Here is a 22,511-nt window from a genome sequence, read left to right as displayed (position 1 = left end):
TTAAAACTAGCTTCAGTAGTTCACGAACGTAAACTTCTACCTGTAAGTCCTCCCTACCAAATCGAGCTTGAAGACTGTCTATCGCTTTATGATAATTGTCGGCAGTCGGAGGGAAACTTGTGACTAACTCGTACGCTCTAGAACCTTCTATCATAGCTTGAATGAGATACTGGAATTTATCTTCCTCCCCCATGTCCTCATCTTCGTGTATTTTACGGAACTGACTCCAAAAATATAACCAGTCAATTATTTCCCCAGAAAACTTCTTCAATTCTATTTTTGGAAGTCTGTATTTCTTTCTTTCAGCTATATTTTCATTTACTACACTTTGGGTAGAGGAAGCCGGCACAGTGGTATTCAAAAATCTTGTTGCTTTAGCCCTACAGCTCAAGAATTTACGTCTATATTCATCAGCTGATTCTTCCTCATCTGCTATTTGATCAACCTCACAATTATCATCTATCATCTGTTGAAATACCAATCCATCTAAATTAGCGATAGTATCATACCTTTCTTGAAGGATTTCTAGTTGTACCTGAATTTCTTCTGTGTCTGGTTCACCGTCTTGTAACGACGACATAACCTCGTTGTATACTCGTGTAAATAACCGCCGCTTTACGGTCCTTGCTTTCGTGAGGTTTTCCATCTTTTTTATTTTCACGGGGGTCTTCCTTTATTAATGATGTCCTGTCACGGTCGCCAATAAATGTTAGGTTCACCAATTAAAAATCAGAAAACACCCCGCCGAAGTCATATATTTTACTTTTTATTCAGAAGAAAAAACAAGCACTTCTCTATGTCAGCCATTCACATTTTTTTTCAACACCCACACACACTCTCTAACCCAGACATCTCTCTCTACTGCCAACCCCATCATATTACATTTAATTTCAAATATGTTACAAACTCAACATACATATTTTATATATTGTATGTGTTTATATGTTCAACCGTTTACTAATTATCTTATATACACAAACTATATTTTGATGTGTAAGTGCCCGCCAGTAAGTAATGTCCTGTACAATTCCTATGTATGAGCCTGCAGGCTCGTTGGAATTAATTGAAATAAATGGATGAATGAATGAATTGGTTGTAGGTTTGATATGGCTATACTTCTTTTTTCTTGCCGTGCGGACAGCATGCGCCACGGCGATAGGAAAGAGCCTCCCGAAGGGAGTGTGGCCCCGAAGGGGCCACTGTTCTCATGACAGAGATTGGCTTGGATGTGCAAAGATAGATTGCAACTACTAAATTACCTTTTGTTCTTGCCGTGCGGACATTATGCAACGCGGCGATAAAAAAGAGCCTCTCGAAGGGAGTGTGGTCACTGTTCTCATGACAGAGATTGGCCTGGATGTGCAAAAATAAGTTAATGGCCTTTATTTCTCTCCGTAAGCCTCGAGATTAAAGGAGGATTTCAGGAAAAGTGAGGTTATCGTCCGCACCGTGATCCTTTTAAACTTCGCTGGCCACTTCATAATTTTTTTCTTCTGCAAAGGTTGGTGACAAAATCTCGGCCTGACTCTAGGTGGCAATGACGTCAGTCTCTTCCGTATATACGTGGACCAAAGAGGATGCAATGGACTATGGCGTCTAAAACAGCATTTATGGTTATAAAAGTAAAGGAACTTCTAAGGGTGGGTCGGTTGGTCTCTGGCAACCGTGTTGAACATATCTGCCTTCCACAATCATTTTTAGGTGAGAATAGGTGCATTTAAATGAACATGTCATGTAATGATCCCTGCGTCCCCACTTCGTAAATTTCTACCCAATAAAAGTTCACCGCAAGATGTCCTGTCGATCGCAGCCGTCCTGTCCACACCGCTTCGTGACGTACCTTGGTGCTTTCGAAATTACCTTTTCCCATCGTTTTCATTTTACTTAAGGAGTTGCAGTGTTTCGCATGATTTGTCATTTAATTTGGAAAAAAACATAATTGGATCTTAAAATTATCATCGCGAAGCTCTGCCAGCAATTTCCCTTAAGTTTACTATTTGAAAGATTTGGTGTAGGGTGGAGGGGTAGGGTTGAGACAGTGGGAGGTTTGGGACTTTCTTTCTTTCTTTCTTTCTTTCTTTCTTTTTATTTAATTCTTTTTTTTTTTTGAAAATTGGTGGACAAAATGGAGTCAAGACAGCACTATCATATTTGAGTTTCAGTTGTTTAAGGCTGCCATGCTGAAATTGCTTCAGTGTGATTCAATTTACAAGCTAAAGGTAAGTACCCACACATGATTTTCACTATCTAAAGTAAAAAAATAAGCTCTTTATTGAACTAATTAGAGTACAATATTCCATTTTGGAACTGTGAAAAAAGTATTGTGGATTCATTATTACTTTGTGTTATTATGTGTTAAAAGTTTAGTTTAGTTACATAACTAAAACCAGTATTTAGCTACAAATTAGAAATATGATACGGGTAACCAAGGGAGGGTTGGGACATTGATGTCCCAATGCTCCCCCATGTTTTTCTTTTCCTGACATAATTTTTAGCCTTTTTACATTCTTTTCAGATCTCATTAGCAGTATGGCACTCGTGTTCAAGAAGAGGACAGATAGGCAGCCACCATCTACGGAGGTAATTGAAGCTGTTGTACGTGATATGAAGAATGGCAAAGTGTTGCGAGAGATAGCAACAATGTATGGGATACCTAAAACAACTTTGTCTAGGTATGCAGTGGACCATGCTTCTAAATTATCTCACATGTTGGAAAATTCAGTTCCTTATATAATCACTCCCAAGTGTTCACAAAACAAGGTCCTTGTTAGCACAACATTTAATCATGATTTCTAAATTAAATTATGGACTCACTAGAGTGGGGGCAAGAAAACTTGCATTTGAGTTCGGTCTTATGAATGAAAAAGACTTACCTGCAAGTTGGTTGACTAACAACATAGCAGGGGAAGATTGGATGAAAGGTTTTATGAAACACAAATGTAGTCTATCATTGAGAAAACCTGAAGCAACTGCCTCTCACAGGGAACAAGTTTCAATAAAACAAAAGTAGGAAAATTTTTTTGGAAATTTGAAATCTGTTTTAGAATGGTACCATTTCGAACCACACTCTGTATATAATTGTGATTAGACAGTTTTAACTATGGTGCAGACCCCACAAAATGTAATTGCTGAAAGAGGAGCTAAGCAAGTGAGCCAGGCAACATCAGCAGCGGGGTGTGTTGGTGACTCTTTGTGGAATAATATCTGCTAGTGGTACATTCATCCCACCTTACTATGTTTACCCCAGAGTGCATTTCAAAGAACACATTCTTCAGGATGGATGACTGCCAATCAATTTTTTAGATTATCTGCATCATTTTAAGAAATTTGCTTCTCCTACACAGGATAATCCAGAATCATACAGTTCTTCTTACACTACCTCCTCACTGCAGCCATAAACTCCAGCCGTTAGATATTGCTGTGTTTGGAACTCTGAAGAAGTATTACAACACTACTTGTGACTCTTGGATGTTGTCTAATCCAGGCAAGACTATTTCCATTTATGACATAGCTGCAATCACACAGGCTTTTTTACCAAGAAGTATTCTGTCAGGATTTAGGAAAAGTGGCATCAGTCCTTTTGACTCTGAAATATTTTCTGAGTCAGATTTTCTTGGTTCAAGCATAACGGATTGCCTTCTTCCCAATGAAAAATCTTGTACTACTGCCTCTACTGCAGTAAACTCTCCAACTACCAGTGAACTGCAAGCAGAATCAACAGTAACAGACACTCAAATAACATCAGCTGAATAGATACGACCATATCCAAAGGCCCCACTGAGAAAGAATGTGGGAAGAGGTCGGAAAGGAGCCAAAAGTCGCATACTGACAGATACCCCGGAAAAAAATATAATAGAAAACAACTCGAGAAGAGAAAACCAAAGGGCAGTGGTAGGAAGAGTGCTAAAAGAAGAAAGCTGATATATTCAAGCAGTAGTGAAGAGGATGTGAATAAATTGCGTGACGATTCCGATGATAGTCCTTTTGATATACCGGTAACATCATCCTCAGTTTCAGAGCCAGAAGAGGAAATATGCTCTGGAAAGTATGTCCTTGTCAGATTTTCTACAGAGTCAAGCATCATACATTATGTTGGGCATGTAATGAGTATTCATAGTGATGGTGATTGTGAAATTAAATTTCTGAGAAGGAAACATACTGGTTGTGAATTTGTCTTCCCAGAAGTGCAAGATATTTCCAGTGTCAGTAAGGATGATATTGCTTATGTTTTTCATAGCTCAGTGAAAAGGGGAGGGACTGAAAGAAGAGAAACGCAGGTAATCTCAGAAAAAATCCTGAACAAATTTAAAATGTTCGATAACCTGTTTCCCAAGGAAAAATTGCCTCAGATTGTTTCAGTGTTGTTCATTTTGTAACTTTTTAAATAATTATTCTCTATATTGATGTAATCAATTTGTATACCACTCAAAACATCATGAATGGTTTTTTTTTTTTTTTTTTTTTTTAATATAAAATAATATATTTTAGATGTCCCAACCCTTCCTTCTCAATCTCAAACCTCCCATTCTCGGGGAGGGTTGGGGCAGAATGCAGGCTATAATAAATCTGCTTGTGCAGGTTTTAAATACTATATTGTGTAAAAGGAAAAGAAGAGGTCAATTGAGGAATGGCCTGAAAAGAGTATTTCATAAAAAAAGTTTTTAAAATGTTTGAAAAATCAGTATAAAAATATTTTAAGATTAAATGTGTCCAACCCTCCCCCTTCTCCCCTACCTTTTCTCGGAAACTACCTGCATGAGCTTTCTGAAACTTTTACGGCCTTGAAAGTATGTTTCTGTGAGTATTCTAAAACAGGGATATTGTATTTTACCTCATAGTGTGTGAATTATTGACTGTACAGCATCTGCAAAAGTGCAAAACATATTGGAGTATTAAAAAATTATTTCTGCCAAACAAAACGGCACTTTTGGAAATCCCTGTGTTTAAGTATTAGAAAACTATCATAGGTTCAGACATGTACCTTAATTAGTTGTTGAGAAATGTTGCAATGAAGTTTGTAAAAAATGTGTGGGAAAGATACACTCTACCGCAGCCCCTTCACCAGTACTGTTAATAAACAAGTAAAGTGAAATCTAAACCTAATTCCTACCCTACTACATTGAACTAATTGGCCTCTACATAAAATATATAAAATAAAAAGACATACTGGTTCCTAAATACAATGTCGATGATGTAGAAATTAACAGAAATAATAGTAATTATAATAATAACAACATTGATAACTGTACTGTGCTATTACTTGTCATTTAATGTTAAAAACTTGAGATAAGGATTATTTAATTAGGGAACCACAGCTGAGTGCTACTTCTATGATTTAATTTAAAAAATAAAAATAATATGTAGAAGAAGAAGCTGTCGTTTTGTGAGTTCATCCCATGGAGATACTTTGAGCACCCTCTCCCGAGGTTTGATATCCCTCTGACCTCTTGCAGGATGTTCCATTCATATCTGGATGCAGCAGTGAAGGAACTGTTATGGGTTGAGGATTTGTGTTTAGGAATAGCAAGCAGTGTCATGTTCAGCGATTTTGGTACAGTGTTGTCAAGGTATGTAGTATACGTCTGCCTTCAAGGTGTACCCCAGCAAATTTTAAATGATTTAATGGAACTCAAAAAAGCTCATCTAAATGTGGATATTGTGTGGTTTGACCAAGAGAGATGCTGGTCAATGGTTATTCCCAGACTTTTTACACACTGGCATAAAAGCAAATATTTGTTTTGCAGTTCTAACTCAGGGAAGAATATGTGCTTGTTGTTAGAAATGAGTCTTGGGTGGGCAATTCCTACAGTCTGGAATTTGTCTACGCTGGGAAGACCAGTTGCTTCCTGCTTCAAGATTCATGTTTATTTGTTTGATTGCTGTTGAAATGTCTGCTGGTTTTTCACGGAAGTACAATTGTACGTCGTCACTGTAAATGTGTTTATAGTGTGTCGGTTGTTTAGCTAGGCCATTGAGAAAGACTGAAACAGGAATCACTATTTTGATTGTCTAGTTTCGTTGTTCATGATGGGTTTTGTAATGCCTTTTAATATTAGATCTTTACTAATTATGCATTTCTCACCTTGCAAACATTGGGCATATACATCAGTCTCTTGTGTTAAAAAGCAGCACTCTCCATTCTGTATTGAACTTGTTACAATCTGTCTTGTTCTTGCCCATAGCAGTGAACAACCGTGCTTTGTGCAACGGACTCATGCGCTCATATTGCTTCTCTTTTTTTCTTCCTGTGGTCTCTATCCTCGGGCACGTTGCATGCCAATTCTAGTGCCTGCGCCTGTGAGCTTGATTTGACATCACTTGATTCCCTCTGTTCTGTAAGGGAGAAAATCTGCAATTGACTATTAACACATTGTCGTAGTTTTACAGATGATGTATCTGCTGTTCTAATTATACTTTTATCGTTTGTGCTGTGTTTTTAAAACCATTCATAACAAAATGTAAAATACATTTTTTAATAGATTCTGAGTTTATAGCTGGGAAATACTGTCACCTTATAATGAAACTTCAAAGTGATTTCTAGTAGAAACTGGATTCTGAGTTTCCCAATAGGAAAGCAATAAAAGTACTGAAAGTTGCTCCTTGAGCCCAGCACAATACATTTTCTGCAGCATCTTAGGATGAACTGTGCACATGTTCAGGATATCTATATGTTATTAGGTCATTCAATCAAATGCACGAAGTCTGAAATTTATTGGTCATACTTCAGTAAAGATCCATTTTATCTTATAGTACAATGGTGGGTCCTAATGACGATAATAAGCAAGACTTCCATGACAAAATGACTAGCATGCACCAGCGGTAGTATACATATGGAAACCTATGACAAGTAATGGACGATATTGTTAGAACTGAAACTATTAATGAATATTCTAGAGCAGGGCCTCTCAGGGTGCATTGCACTGTGCAAAAGACAACTTCACTTGGCTGACCAGAGTGCAAACCCCCACTCCTCGATTTGGAACAATAGCGCTGTCTCTCTCTTTCCCCACACCTGCCTCCTTCTTCCTCACTTGGTCCAAAGCCGAGCCGAGTAACCCAGAGACGAAGCGTTGGTCTGAGCAAAGTGGGACTGATGCACTGCACCTCAGTTTGCACGCGTGAGATTTTGGGCGTTTGAGAAGCCCTGTTCTAGAGTGCTCACAATTGGAGCACTTACTGTTGTATAGCATACCTTGAAAAAAAATAGTTTATACCTGAACCACTTGCAACCAGTAGAACGATTGACAATCCATTGGGACGGCCCTGTGTCAAGTTATTGTGCATAATTAAAAGGGATGACATTTTCTCAACATGTACACTTTATGGCTGAGATATGTTTCATGCTGGATGTACCACTCGAATGGAGGAAGGGTATGTAAAATGTTTTCTGTTAACAGATTATCAGAAGAATTTTGAAATAATCCCTAATTATAAACAGGATACCTGTACTGTCACAGGACACATACTGGTTTAATGAAACAACATCACTTTTGTTTTATTCAACAATATTCTTTTATTTTCCAAATTTACAATTCATACATCATACCAAATGTTTCTATTTGTAATGTACAGAGAAATATATAAATAATACTCCAAAATGAGTAAAAACCCACTCCCAAATAGGATAACAATGACAAAAACAAACAAAAACAAAACAATAAATTACAAGTCCTAAGTAACATAACAGTTTTTATATTTGCCAATCACATCTTTTCTAATATAAACCATTTTGAAGAGAAGTAGCAATGCTGAACCTATCTGGACAGTTATCTTGGGCTAACTAACTCCTTGTCAATAAAATGTATTCACAAAATAAGAACCTCATATATTATATGCCTATTGGTAACTGCTGCACAGACTATGATTTTTCCAGTTACCAATGAAATGATCAGTATTGCAAATAGCAAGCAAGCTAACTGAGTAATAAACAGAGACTTTCACATAAATATCAGATTTGTCTGGTGTGAAAACATTTCAGTACTGTTAACATATTTCAGAATGGATTTAAGGTAAAATAATGCTGAACTGCAGTCAACAACACAACAGTAATTTTAAATTTTAACACTGGAAATACTCATTGTGAAAGTAAGAGCATCTTCACACATTTTGGATATTACAGGGCAACACAAGTTATCAAAGGCAAGTTGTTCTTTGACAAGTTTGAGCAAATTTCAATACAAGAGCACAAGATTAAAAAGGGAAGTGTTATGGTACTCATCACTTCCTACCTCTACATCAATCACAACTATCTTAATATTTCCTAGACAGCATTTTTCTCTCAGGAATACAACAAATCCATGGCTTGGAACTTAAACTGTTAAATTTACTTCTAGTTCAGAAGATATACTTTGGGCGCTTCCTGCCGCTACACTGGATTGAACGCAAGGCACGGCATAGCAGAGGGGAGCGCCCAAAATTATACCTTCTGAACCATCTATAAATGGATTTTGCATGTCTTACACTGGCACACAAGGATACCAATACCACTGTAATTTATATGTGGCAAGTCAGTCTTTCTTTTTTTTATCACAAACAGGATGATCCAACCTCTGCATGAATGAACAGCATTTAAAAAAACTAAGGGTAAGCATGCAACTCTGTGAAAAACAATGTTTATTAATTTGCTGAATAAACAAAATTGATTTTCATTAATGTTCTTTTGTAAATTTTGCTTTCTTTGTTCATTGCAGGTTTTCCAAATTATAGCTCAGTAATCTATAATTTTATAATAGAGTAGAGTATTTATTTTATTATCCTGTAATTTACATGGTTAACTGCACGAAAGGGCCATGGGCCTTAACTTTGCCACTACTAAAGAAAAATAAATAAATAAATAAATAAATAAATAAATAAATAAATAAATAAATAAATAAATAAATAAATAAATAAATAAATAAGCTTTGAATGTATGATGGATCAATGAGATCCTGATGGAAGCAAGATCTGGATGTTGTAACAGTTTACCATCCTTCTTTTCTGGGGTTTTACGATGAAGACAAGCTATCTCAAGTCACTCGAATGAACTTTCCAATAAACTGCTTTCTTATACAAATATATATATATATATATACACGTGTATATATATTATATCTATATTTGTACATTTTGGGAAAAAATATCACATCCTCAAAACAACCTTGCAAAATACCACTTTCAGTACTAATCAAATCACGGTGATTCAAGTGTGGCTGTACTGTACAATTTCATGACCCATTTTTTCTATCTTTCTTGTAGCTTTGAAAATGAATAGTGATAAGTTATGTATTAACAGAATATTCTAAAAGTCAGTCCTTTCATTTAGATAATAATAGGCATGAAATGATCACATAGCAAATCATCAACAATAGATGGCTGAAAGATCACAAGAAATGGGCTCTGCAAGAATAAAAAAGAAGAAAAAAACATAAAGGCAATGATATAACAGTAGTTACAGAAACAAGAAGAGTGAAATCCAACCCCAAAAGACCAAGAACAGAATTGGATACCACATTACAGGTAGAATGCATCAAAGCAATAGTAAATGCATTTCACAGCATAGCAAAGTCTATGAAACAGTGACAAACAGTTAATTGTCCAACAAATATCTAGCTAATCAGATAGCTTCAATTGTGTTCACAATACACTCTCTACTACAGGGTCTTTTTTGTGGCCTGCTCCGTGTGTCAGGAGAACTTGCACGGAAGGCGATAGCGCGGCCGGGTGACTCATTTGCCGAGAGATATATTGCTTCATGACCGGCTAAGATGATCTAATGCAGTACGGTAGTGATAACCATTGCTTCGCACACAGCAATAGTTCAGTTCATCTGTGGCATTGGTAGCGTGTTCAATGTGTTCGCTTTAAAATAGCGTAGTTTCTGTAGGAATACTAATCGTGTGTTTAACGAGTGATGTATACAGTACAACAGTTTGTATTTATTGGGTTGTGCTATGCGAAGCATTCTTCTTCTACATAATGCCGCTTTCAATTCATTCACAAATTTCCTGGAATCCTCCCTCCCCATAGGAGTACGGTATTTAGATTAGTAAAGAAGTTCCGCACCACCGGGTCCATTCTTAACAAGAAATCACGCAGGAGACGAACCGTTTTAACAGAGGAAAAGCTTGACGAAATAGGAGCTCTCTTGGAAAGAACTCCAACAAAATCCCTGTATCGCCGTACAAGCTAAGGTGTCATCTTTTGCACACAAAGCAACAAAACTGTTAAAAGCAAAACCGTACAAACCCACCCCTGCCCAATATATATTTTTTTTTTTTGCTAGGGGTTTTACGTCGCACTGACACAGATAGGTCTTATGGCGACGGTGGGAGAGGAATGGCCTAGGAGTTGGAAGGAAGCGGCCGTGGCCTTAATTAAGGTACAGCCCCAGCATTTGCCTGGTGTGAAAATGGGAAACCACGGAAAACCATCTTCAGGGCTGCCGATAGTGGGATTCGAACCTACTATCTCCCGGATGCAAGCTCACAGCTGCGCGCCTCTACGCGCACGGCCAACTCGCCCGGTGCCCAATATTTAAGAGGACCTACAGTTTCGTTAGGTTTCGGTATTGTAACTGGTTGCTTCAGTCAGTTCACGATGGGTATGTTGACCCAGAACTTTTATAGTGATGAAGCATGGCTACACTTAAATGGCTATGTAAATAGTCAAAACAATCGCTACTGGTGTGCAAAAAAATCCCCACCAGCTGCATGCCCATCCACTTCATGAACCTACTATCTCCCGGATGCAAGCTCACAGCCGCGTGCCTCTACGCGCAAGGCCAACTCGCCCGGTGCTCACAGAATTATAGGGCCTATATTTTTCCGCGAAACAATAAATGCTGATCGATATATAGACCTCATTCTCAGACAATCTTTCAAGAGCTGACGGAAGAAGAAAGAAGTAATGGTTACTTTATGCAAGATAATGCGACGGCACACACTGCTAATCAGTCTACGGAGGTAATACGGGAAGTTTCTCGAAGATTGTGAGGTTAATTATCCCCCTAGATCTCCTGATTTAAATCCCTGTGATTATTACCTGTGGGGGATGCTGAAGAGAAAAGTGTATGTGAACAATCCTCACATAAGGGAACATTACACAAGTTATTTCGAACATCAAATGTTAATGCCAGGTAGGTTTTAGACTAATAGTTTCACTAGAAATGGATTTCTATATGTGTGAATTGCCGCGAATAGTGGGGAGGAAAAGCGCGCATTATACCGGCTAGCGACCGAGTGTCATTGTGCCAGCCGTGCCGTGCTCTGAGTGGTGCTGCCGAGCATGCTAAAGAAAAGACCCTGTATATCAGAAGTCGAATACCTTTAATGGCAATCTGAATACGAAGTTAGAGGGAAAGGATTTCACAATTACACACTTAGGAAAGTTCAATACAATAACTGCTAAGGATGCCTTACCTACTGTCAGATTAAAGCTATAAAACGTTTGATGATGATAAGCAAAATTTATACAATACAAATAGCCCCAAATTTAACCTTCACTGTGTGCTTCAATCTCAGAACTCCCATAGCTCATATCCCCCACTCTCAATGACCTTATAATTTATCATGTGGCTTTTTGTGCTGGGAGTGTCTGAGGAAATGTTCAGCACGCCTGGTGCAGGTCTATTTGACGCCCACAGGCAACCTGCACATCTGGATGTGGGATGATGATAATAAATTAAGGAGAGGGTGAAACCCTGTGTCGGCACGTATACTACTCCTGTCGAATAACACCAAGGGGTCAGCTCAAAGGTTTACATCTCCATCTGACAGATGAATCACCATCAGCAGCATTATATGCCTTCACTCCATATGAGCACTGCGGAGAGGTTTGGAATTTAATCCAGGCTTTTGGGACACAATCTAGTGATCAGAAATTTTATACCACCACCTCCCCTACTGACCAACGGGACTCGAACTGGCCAACCACGGTGGCAGACAATACAGACTTCACGCCTTAACGATCATGGCCACCAGACAGGGCGGGCTAATACCCTCCTTGATGTGGTCAAAGGGAAATCAGCTCGTGAAGTGTTCCAATAATAGAAACATTGGCAGACACATCACGAATTACTGTTGGTTGGCAAGCCCATAAAATATATTTCCCCCTCAACATGTAATGTGCACTTATCTTCAAAGATGGCTCTTATGAACAGACCCTAACTGACATACCATAGTATATATGGGAGAATAACTTCTCAGGATAATAAAATCAGGAGTAGAAAGGTACAATGCATACAAAAGGGTTATAATAATTATAATAATTTTGTGTGGCTATTTCTAGCCAAGTGCAGCCCTTGTAAGACAGACCCTCCGATGAGGGTGGGCGGCATCTGCCATGTGTAGGTAACTGCATGTTATTGTGGTGGAGGATAGTGTTATGGGTGGTGTATGAGTTGCAAGGATGTTGGGGACAGCACAAACACCCAGCCCCCGAGCCACTGGAATTAACCAATGAAAGTTAAAATCCCGCACCCAGCCGGGAATCGAACCCGGGACCCTCTGAACCGAAGACCAGTACGCTGACCACAGAGCCAACGAGTCGGACATACAAAAGGGTTTATACTACACTACGGGAGACAGAAAGGCAGTTCACACTACCACAGGCTTGACAGGTAGTATTCCATTGTATTTTTGGTATCTTCAAAGAAGATTTTTAATATTCCTGGCAAGTATGTGAACCAAGGCACTTGGAACACCAGGGAGGAAATAGGCCAAGTGTGACCAAAACTGAACTAGTCAAATTGAGTAGGACATCCAAACTTTCATCATCAAATCTGACAGGTCTCTCAGCAGGCATATGCATTGAAGTGTTTGCTCTCCCTGTTTATTTAGTAAGTTACTGGACTTGAAAAATGGATGAAATGTTCTTTAAACAAATGAGGAAAAGAGAGGGTATGACAGAATGTGTGAAAACATTAAGTCAATTAATGATGTTGTATAGGCTTTTGGGCTTATGCCGTGTCAAGAAAATAAGGTGAAATTGTTTAAGAAGCCTTTCTTGTGGGCAGTCGAGATTTCTTCTGATGATGCAGAGCACAGTTCACTGCAAAACGTGAAGAATTTCACCTTATTTTCTTGACACGGCATAAGCCCAAAAGCCTATACAGCATCATGTCTATAAGTACGAGCCGTGAAAGCATCAATTGCAACATTAAGTCAAGTCCTTAACTCTGCAAAAAAATTCAAACAAGCTTTGATAGAAAAGCTCAAGACAAACAACACAGTCACAGATATGGGGACAGTAAGCTGGTATGATACAAAAAGGTTAACATTAGAAGGATATGAGGACCACACAGCTTTTATACATAGCGTGTGGCAAAACTATCTCTGCAGTGAACTAAGAGGCAAGCAATGAGACAATGGAGCATTGACCTTATACCTCGAGCTCCTTGAACTGAACAACATAAATAGCATAGTGTGAAAGTTGTGCTTTTAACATGTGGTTGTGCTTGCTTTTGAAGTCAATATGTCAACGATTGAAATGGGAGTGCCTTTAGTGGAGTACGTCTTCTGTGAAGGAGATAAGTTTTCGGAAAATGTAAAACTGAAATTCTGTGAATGTTTTTCAAATTTGATATTTTCTAATCGTGATACAGTGAGAAGTTTTATGAAGTCGGATCTGTACATGATGCTCCGAGAAGTGGTATGCCTAAAATTTTAACTGCGGCAAAACTGGACAAAATATCTGATGTAATGTTGAAGAGCCTCACTAAATCAATGCAGAAATGAGTACGCGAGACAAATGTTTCTGGGTGGTCAGCATACAGAGCCATACAAAATTTTAAATTTACAGTTGTCCATGAATGAAAAGAAGCAGATCATGAGAAAAAGAGTGGTAAGTAATTACGCTCAATTTAAATTAATTAATTTTTAATGCATCTTCACTTCCAGTAATGTACATGCCGCCAAGTTTAGTGGGATCTGTTGTCAAAGCAACTGAGGGTTCTAGTGTAGCCACCTCACTGAGTATACAGTTTTGCCATGCACTATATTACAACATGTATGTATTATGACACAAATACAAGATATTTTCTTGGTTCTAACATGATATGTTTGGGTTCTCATACAAACCCAACTCTTTTATACTATCAATATTTAATTTTCTACCGAGCTCGATAGCTGCAGTCGCTTAAGTGCGGCCAGTATCAAGTATTCGGGAGATAGTAGGTTCGAACCCCACTGTCGGCAGCCCTGAAAATGGTTTTCCGTGGTTTCCCATTTTCACACCAGGCAAATGCTGGGGCTGTACCTTAATTAAGGCCACGGCCGCTTCCTTCCCACTCCTAGCCCTTCCCTGTCCCATCGTTGCCATAAGACCTATCTGCGTCAGGTGCGACGTAAAGCAACTAGCAAAACAAAAAAAAAAGTAATTTTCTCTCTTACATAAATTTGGGAAATAATGACTGACTGACATAAGCAAATTACATTCATTCTGAGCGACACAATCAAATGGCATTATCATCAAAATGCTGGCAATATATCTTTCTTTTTGTTTTACTAAAGGGAAGATTAGCATGATAGCAGAGGATGTTGGCTTTTACCACTGAAATACGTTCTTTCTCAAAACAAAATATAAAGGGAATGAATTATTACATACCTAACTCTTAACTACTGACATGAAGCCCCTAGGACCGTTTGGCCTGTAATTTTCTGCCTTTCACTTGCATCAGTGGTCTTAAAAATCTCTTTCTCTGTCTAGCTTTCTAATTTCTAGTCTTCTCTGTGTTCCCATTGCAAACAACGCTGCCAGTATTTTCTGGAAGTAACTCTTGTAACAGCTTGGTCCTTGGGACCTCGCATCTGTAGTTATGTAACCAAGAGCGATTCTTTATATTCCTCATTTGTGAAATGTCCACTTCCATAGTGGAATAGTTATCACTATTATCTGCCATCCTTAGAGGCCTCAGTTTAATATCCAGTACTGCCACAGATTTAAAAATGGCAGGACTGCTGGCATATGGTCAAAATGGTTCATGCAGCTCACATGAATGTCCCAGAAAGGAGCTGCACCACCTCGGGACGAGGACATGAGTTTACTTTTACTTGTAAAGTACAGACATTTGCATTGAATTGACATATGGATGATAATCCTGTACCATCAAAAATTGACTGATGGACCCATGTTTTCTAAACATAGAGCCTTTTATTTTTACAGGATATCTCAGGAGGGGAGTTTCATATAAGGTGAAAGGAAGTGTCGCACAGTTTTTTTTCTGTTGCATGTGATAATTATTCTAAGCAACTTTTAATATGCTTCGTTGTGTGAACACTATGTTTAGGATGCAGTTATGTAAATGTGTGTTACAGACTGCGAATACTCAGACATTTCCAAAGCCTCTTGTTTTGTACCACAGAAACTGCAACCTTACACGTAATATTACTTTAGGTGCTTTAATATTGCTATTAACTGCTTATGTTTTATGTATTTTAATTCAGTACTGTGTGATTTATTCGAATACACAGTTAAGACAACAAAATGAATACTTTGGCATTTTCTAGCCCGTATTTTCCAGTAGTGGTCCATGAGACCTCACATCAGTAACTACGCACAAAATGTTAACGTCCGTAGTTAAGGGCTAATGAGGAGAATGAACATGTTGGATGAAACTATGCATATGCATTAATATAAATGGTGTGTGATTCAACTGGATAAGGAGAGATTATACTCAGGAACTAAAAAACTCTTATGAAAAGAGTAAAGCAAACAGAAAGTGATAAAGGAATTGATAGAGTTTTTAGTTAATGATTTCAAGGTAAGTAGCATGAAGCAGGAGGGGCTGCAATGTTAGTAATAAAGGGCTTTTGTAGAAGCACTTTGTTCACTCACAGAGGCTAGCAGACTGTATACACCATTGTAGTATATCATGCTAAAAATGTATTAATAATTTCACATCCTGTACATTCATACAATTAATATTATACTGAAGGAGATGTTAAGCAGAGTAGGAAATGACTATAAAGTCTTCAGCCAACAAGGATACAACAGAAAAGTCTTATTCTAATAATTGACTTATTTAACGCTTATGTCACTTCCTTCCTTCCTTCCTTCCGTTAGCAATAGTGGTTGTGGTAAAAATGAGGTCCTGTGCATTGAAACAATACTAATGGACCAAATTATCAACTTCTGATATTAATATTTTGCCACTTAACAAAGAAAGAGTTTTCAGATATTCAAGATTTAATTTATTAACAAAGAAATCACTACTGCATAAAAATCTATGCTAGAATAAGGAATATATCAAAACAGGTTATTTTTCATTTTAGGTCGTCAGCATGTTTAAAAATCCTCCAACCAGGCACATATATATATGCAGTCAGGGATACAAAATTTCCAATTATACTAGTAGTTGGATCATCCTTGTGTGTGTGTGTGTGTGTGAGAGAGAGAGAGAAAACACACACTCACATCAATTATGAGTAACGGCATACATCAGCAGAACTATATACATGTCGAGGCAAGATACTGCTGTATCAATATCAGTCTAACAGAAGTTTGAATAATTCAAACTCTTAACAGATATACTATACAGCTGTGTTTATTTCAAGCACAAATGAAAGAAGGAATATATTCCACATATTTAACAGCTCCAAGAGCCCTGTTATTGCCCAGGTATATTGGTTTACATTTCAATTATCACTCAAGTTCATAAAAATCTTCATGTAAGTAATCATTTCCTGAGACAAGACCTTAACGTTCAACATTATTAAGAAGATCTCAAGATGAAACATTCTAAATAAGTCCTGTAAAATGTGTGGGTGAGATATGAGCATATGGGATCAATACCTCAAAAGACCACTGGTAAAGGTAAAGGCAAAGGCAAATATAATTGCTCACAAAATATGATGGATATATATATTGAAAAAAAGAACAAAGAGAGAGTGTTGAACTTACGAGCATTCATCTCAGTGACAAGATGGACAGCAGTCACAAACATTATTTTATCATGAACTTCATACATTATGATCACTGCTTACATATTCATACTCAATTCCAGTGAAAATGTGCTCTAGGCCTTCCGGATAGTTTAATGGGTGGACATTATTATAATTAATACTCAAAATAATACAAGAATTTTAGAGTTCGTACCATACCAATTTCTTTGCATTCAGGACTCAGAACCTGACTACTGGTTCTTCTACGAATTACCAAGTCCTGAGCTCAATCCAATCTGTCATCACAGTTCAGAAGCAAATTGCCAGCCACCAAATTTTATACTTCTTTCCAATGTTCAATCCCAAGTTCTGCTTCGAAAACAATATTATCAACCATCCCTATCCAGAGCTAAGTCAAGGGTAGAGTGCAACTTAAAAAAAAAAAAAAAAAAAGGTTGATCCTTGAATGATCAAAGGCTATTCCAAAGAAGTAAAGGTTCAATTTATAAAATCCTAGCAATTTAGAGAATAAATGGTATTTTAAGGGCAGTCTAGTTTGAGGCAATGAAGATGTAAATGTACTCTGTTCACTCTAAAGGACATGGGTTTCTTTCCATATCAGAAAGCTGAAAACTTAGAAACTAAACTTCCATGTTTGGAAGGTTCACTCAGCCAACAATAGAAATGATTGCCAGGTAAAGGCTGTTAAGTGCAGGACTAACCTTTGTGTCCCATTAAGTGATGAGGTTACGAATGATAGAAATTACTTCCACTCAACCATAGATCTTCACGGCCTATATGGAGTTAGGTTTTCAACACTTTTGTAGTTATTTTGGTTTGAAATTTGTTCAATCTTCTTGCAAACTTTTTAATAAGTACTATACTACATAAAACAATCTAATCCCAGGAAGTTTTTATTACCCAGGCTGACATTTCTGTCTCATTTCTCTCATTTCTCTCATTAAATTCTTTATACAATATAGTTCCTAACCAGAAAATAAAATATCTTCAATAATCTCAATCATATAATAAAACAATTTAAAAATTATGTTTCAATGTTGAACATTTTATTTCAAAACAAATAGTTGTGATGAATTAACACAACGTACGGATACGGGATGCTTTTAGAAAAAAAAAAAAAGTGACAGGACTCTGAAAATAGAAGTGTTCATAAGAAATCACCCATAATAGTATAAAAATGCAAATTAATATTATGAATGGCAGAAAAAACAAAACAAACTGCCTGGGTTTCGCTGACGATTTAGCATTAATAGCAGTGGACATAAAAGAAGCAAAAACCCAGATATCAGAACTTCAAAACATTGCAAATAAAATTGGCCTCAAAATATCATTTGAAAAAACAGAAGTTATGCCCCAAAAACCAACACAACTAAAAGAAGTTACCATAAATGGTAATAAAATCAAAATAGTAACTCAATTTAAATATCTTGGAGAAATAATAACACATAACCTAAGTGAAAAAATCTCAATCCAAACAAGAACAAATAGATTAGCTAAAGCACAAAAATTAACTTCAGATATCTACAAAAAGAAATGTCTATCAATAAATGCAAAAATAAAACACTACAACACAGTTATAAAACTGGAAGCTACATATGCAGCAGAAACACTTTTTCACCTGAATAAACAATCAAAGACTGACAGACTTCAGAAAATTGAAAGGAGGATTGGAAGAACCTGCATCAACAAAAAATACCAGAAAGATGGACAGTGGCGGTTAATACCTAACAAAGTCATGTACAAAGAGCTAGAACCCATTACAAATACTATGCGTAAGAGGAGACTGGGATTCTTTGGACACATCATGAGGATGCAGGATTCGAGACTTCTGAAACAACTAGTACAACACAATCTTGTCTCAAAAAATACCACAACAGGATGTAAATAGATCCGGTCTAGGAAGCCAAGAATAACGGCCGAAAGGATTCGTCGTGCTGACCACACGACACCTCGTAATCTGCAGGCCTTCGGGCTGAGCAGCCAAGGCCCTCCAAGGGCTGTAGTGCCATGGGGTTTGGTTTTTTAAATGTAAATGGATCAGAGAAGTAAGAGAGGATCTGAAGGAAATAGGCCTTACAACAGAAGACACCACAAATAAGATAAAAATGAATACAAAACTCAAGAATACAAACCTCCGCTTTACCCTTACACAAAACAAACCAACAACACGCATATTTTCAACTGAGGAAAGGGCACGAAGATCAGAGCATCTGAAGAAGTACTGGGAGGACCGCAAAGCCCGAACAATCCCTTCAAAGAGACCTGAACGACGGACTGACTAAAGTGATCCTATGTGTTCATAAAAGAAGAAGAATACCACCTACTTACTCCCAAATTATTCAGTTGCTTTTTTGTTGGACTTGAAATTTATAAACATGCTTTTTTGTGATTGCATAATTTAGTCCTGGTAAAATGGATCTCTAACATGAAACTGATAGTGAATTTTTTTTTTACAATTTACTTTACATTGCACTGACACAAATAGGTCTTACAGTGGTAGGGGATGGGATAGGAAAAGGCTAGAAGTGGGAAACCATGGAATACCATCTTCAGGACTGCCGCCAGTGGGGTTCGAACTCACTATCTCCCGATTGCAAGCTCACAGTTGCATGACCTTCTAACTGCATGGCCAACGCAGTCGTTTTTTGCTCTATAAAATGTGGATAAAATAAAATACCAAAGCATGGAACTTGACACAATGACTTCAATATTGAAAAGTTATTGAGCTTAAAATGACTCATCTACTATGGAATCAAATCTGAGACCTAATTATCCATGAGCACTCTCTTTCGGACAAGCCTCCGTGGCTCAGGCAGCAACATGCCGGCCTCTCACCGCTGGATACCATAGTTCAAATCCCGGTCACTCCCATGTGAGATTTGTGCTGGACAAAGCGGAGGTGGGACAGATCTTCTTCCAGGTACCCCGGTTTTCCTTGTCATATTTCATTCCAGCAACACTCCAAAATCATTTCATCTGTCATGCATTAATCATTGCCCCAGAGGAGTGCGACAGGTTTCGGCAGCCGGCACAATTCCTATCCTCGCCACTGGATGGGGGCTTCATTCATTCCATCACTGATCTGGTCGAATGTCTGGAAATAGGCTGTGGATTTTCATTCACTCTCTTTCGGCACACATGGAAGAAATGACTAAGCATATATTGTTTCAACTTGAGAATTAGTGAACTAATGTAAATACAACAGAGACTGGTTATGATCAAACGAACTACAAAGTCCTATTCTATTAACATTGATCAGAAACAACTGATTTACTGTCTAAGATCTGTAAAGAGATTTCTGAGATGACACCAAATCAATTTTAGATTTCAAGACATTTTCAGTTCAATTAACTTGGGAAGGGTATTAGAACAGTTACATAGCCAGAATACTGTATTCAATGCAAGCTGGAGAGCGGTTAGGGTAAAGAAAAGAACAAAATGGGAGTAAGAATTAATGAGTTCTTGTCTCTAGCAGATATCAGAACCAACTACAAGAAATAGAGCTCTCATTCAACTGTTCAGTAACATTCAACTTCCTCATATGAGGAGTAAGAATGGTTACTCACTTGCTTTGGTAAGATCCTATAATGCCAGATTTCAATTTCTTCCTTCAATTCTCCTTCAAATACTCAGCAATACTCCATCAATGATGTCCTTCTACAGAATGAATTATTTAATTATACTCAATTCAGAGTGTTGAGAAAAGAGTATGAATATGGAAAGTGGTTGTGAAATTCTTTTCCTTCCCTAAAATTCATCACAAAGGACTCAATATTTGTAAGAAAATGACTTAAGTAAACAACAGTCATTTTTTGCAAGAAGTCCAAGTTACTTAAATGAGGCATATCTATTGACAATGTAGTACTTTTGAGGCCCGGAATGCCAAACATGATAAGCCTCTTTGGGTATTATGCTGTGAGAGTCAAGTACATAATTGCTTTATCGTTCTTCAATGCGGACATCCATTGATGTGGTTCAATTTCACAGAAAAATGTTCTATGGAAGTGTGACTGCTGTTAACAATATCACAGAGTATCTGCAGTGAATGACTGTTTTATCTCATTCTAAGCAATGACACTATACACTAAAGAATACAATTTAGACAAAGTTAAAAACAAAGATAGGGACTGTAAAGAAAATTGCCTCTCAGTATTTTTAATGGCAAATATTCTTTCACATCTTTGTGATTCTGGTTGGATTGATTTTCATGAGGATAGGAATTTTAACATCCCCAAACATTATACACTGCAGCAACAGCAAACTTGTTCTGAAGAGTCAAGTTGGACGTTCCACTGAATGTAAGGAACATAAACAGTTTTAACTTTGAATATCTTCTCCATAATGATTGCACCGTCTTTCATCTGATCGTCAGAGCTTACAAATGACCAATTTACTTTTAACTATAGCTGTTATAAACTTTCAATAAATAAATAAAAGCAGTTTTAATACACTTCTGATTTATTTATACACTCTTATTTTGCATGACTGATGTCTTAAATACTTTCAGCTTAAGAAAAGTCTCACATGTTTCCTTTGGAGGGAATGGTTCAAGGAAATAGAAATACACCATTTGGCATTTCTTTCAGTACCCTAAAGTTACTGAAAATACAGGTAGTACATCACTCATACATTATGTTTTAATATGGGAATGAAGAGTAATGAATGATTCACCCAGATTTTACCAGAGATATTAATAAAAAAGAACATATTGGCACTAGATATTTTGCTTTTGCTTTGCACGTAAAGGATTCTGTCATTACATTTCCAGCTGGGAAAGTTATTAATTTCTGTGTGTTAAATTAAATGTATTCCTCAGCATTCAGTAAGAACACAATTAATATTCTTTGCCTTCATGAACTGAAAGAACCAAAAATGTTCTACAGCTAAAAAAGTAGTTCTGTTACATTCAAAAAGTTACAGCATCAATACAGGTTATTTCAATAACCCAAAGAAACAGAACAAAACCAAATGAATGAAAATTAAAATAATAATCACAATCTAATCACAATGTATATCTGCTTTTCTATAAATGAAAACAGTCAAATGAATGAAAATAATAGAACACATCTGGTTTATAAAGAACGACAGAAGAATAAATTGCAGGCTCTCTCTGTGCTATACATTATCTATGCCATTCTCTTCAAAAGGAATTTAAAAGAATCAATATGTACAATGGAAGAAATGTTTATCAACTATTTGTTTACAGACTATGGTAACTCAAAGCAGTGAAGGAAACCATGAAGTACAACTCCTCAGTACATACTATTCAAAATGGAAATTGCAACACAATTTAAGTTATGTCCAACAGAACTGCTTGTCATACACATCTCATGTGATTGGAAGCAGATAAACTATTCCTAGTATTCAAAGCATAGAAAGGTTAGGATGATGGAAGAAATCTGTTAAACAGACCCACAGGTTGAAAAAGTGGCACAAGCATTCCATCAGTGAAGTAATCCCAAATCTTTCTTGTTGATATGATTTCCATTTTGACTAGTGTGAATACAATCATATTCTGATGATATACCTACAGTAACAAAATGGGCCAAACAACAGTTAACTCAGTGAAACAAACTAAAAGGTAAGAATGTCCATGAACATAAAATAAAACACTCAGATAAATATTACATATCA

General features: G+C 37.2%; 1 long non-coding RNA gene across 1 annotated transcript; it reads left to right on the top strand.

Annotated features, from left to right (window-relative positions):
- The first annotated feature begins 2,120 nt into the window (after positions 1–2,120).
- On the top strand, positions 2,121–4,460 carry LOC137498416 (uncharacterized). Its single transcript, XR_011017790.1, has 2 exons — positions 2,121–2,219; positions 2,516–4,460. It is a non-coding gene; the product is annotated as an uncharacterized lncRNA (long non-coding RNA).
- Positions 4,461–22,511: the final 18,051 nt, after the last annotated feature.

The sequence above is a fragment of the Anabrus simplex genome, chromosome 2 (genome assembly GCF_040414725.1).
Source record: "Anabrus simplex isolate iqAnaSimp1 chromosome 2, ASM4041472v1, whole genome shotgun sequence".
In the NCBI taxonomy this organism is placed as follows: Eukaryota; Metazoa; Arthropoda; class Insecta; order Orthoptera; family Tettigoniidae; genus Anabrus; species Anabrus simplex.
Note: the sequence above shows the minus strand (reverse complement) of the source record. Positions and strands in the feature narration are given on the sequence as shown.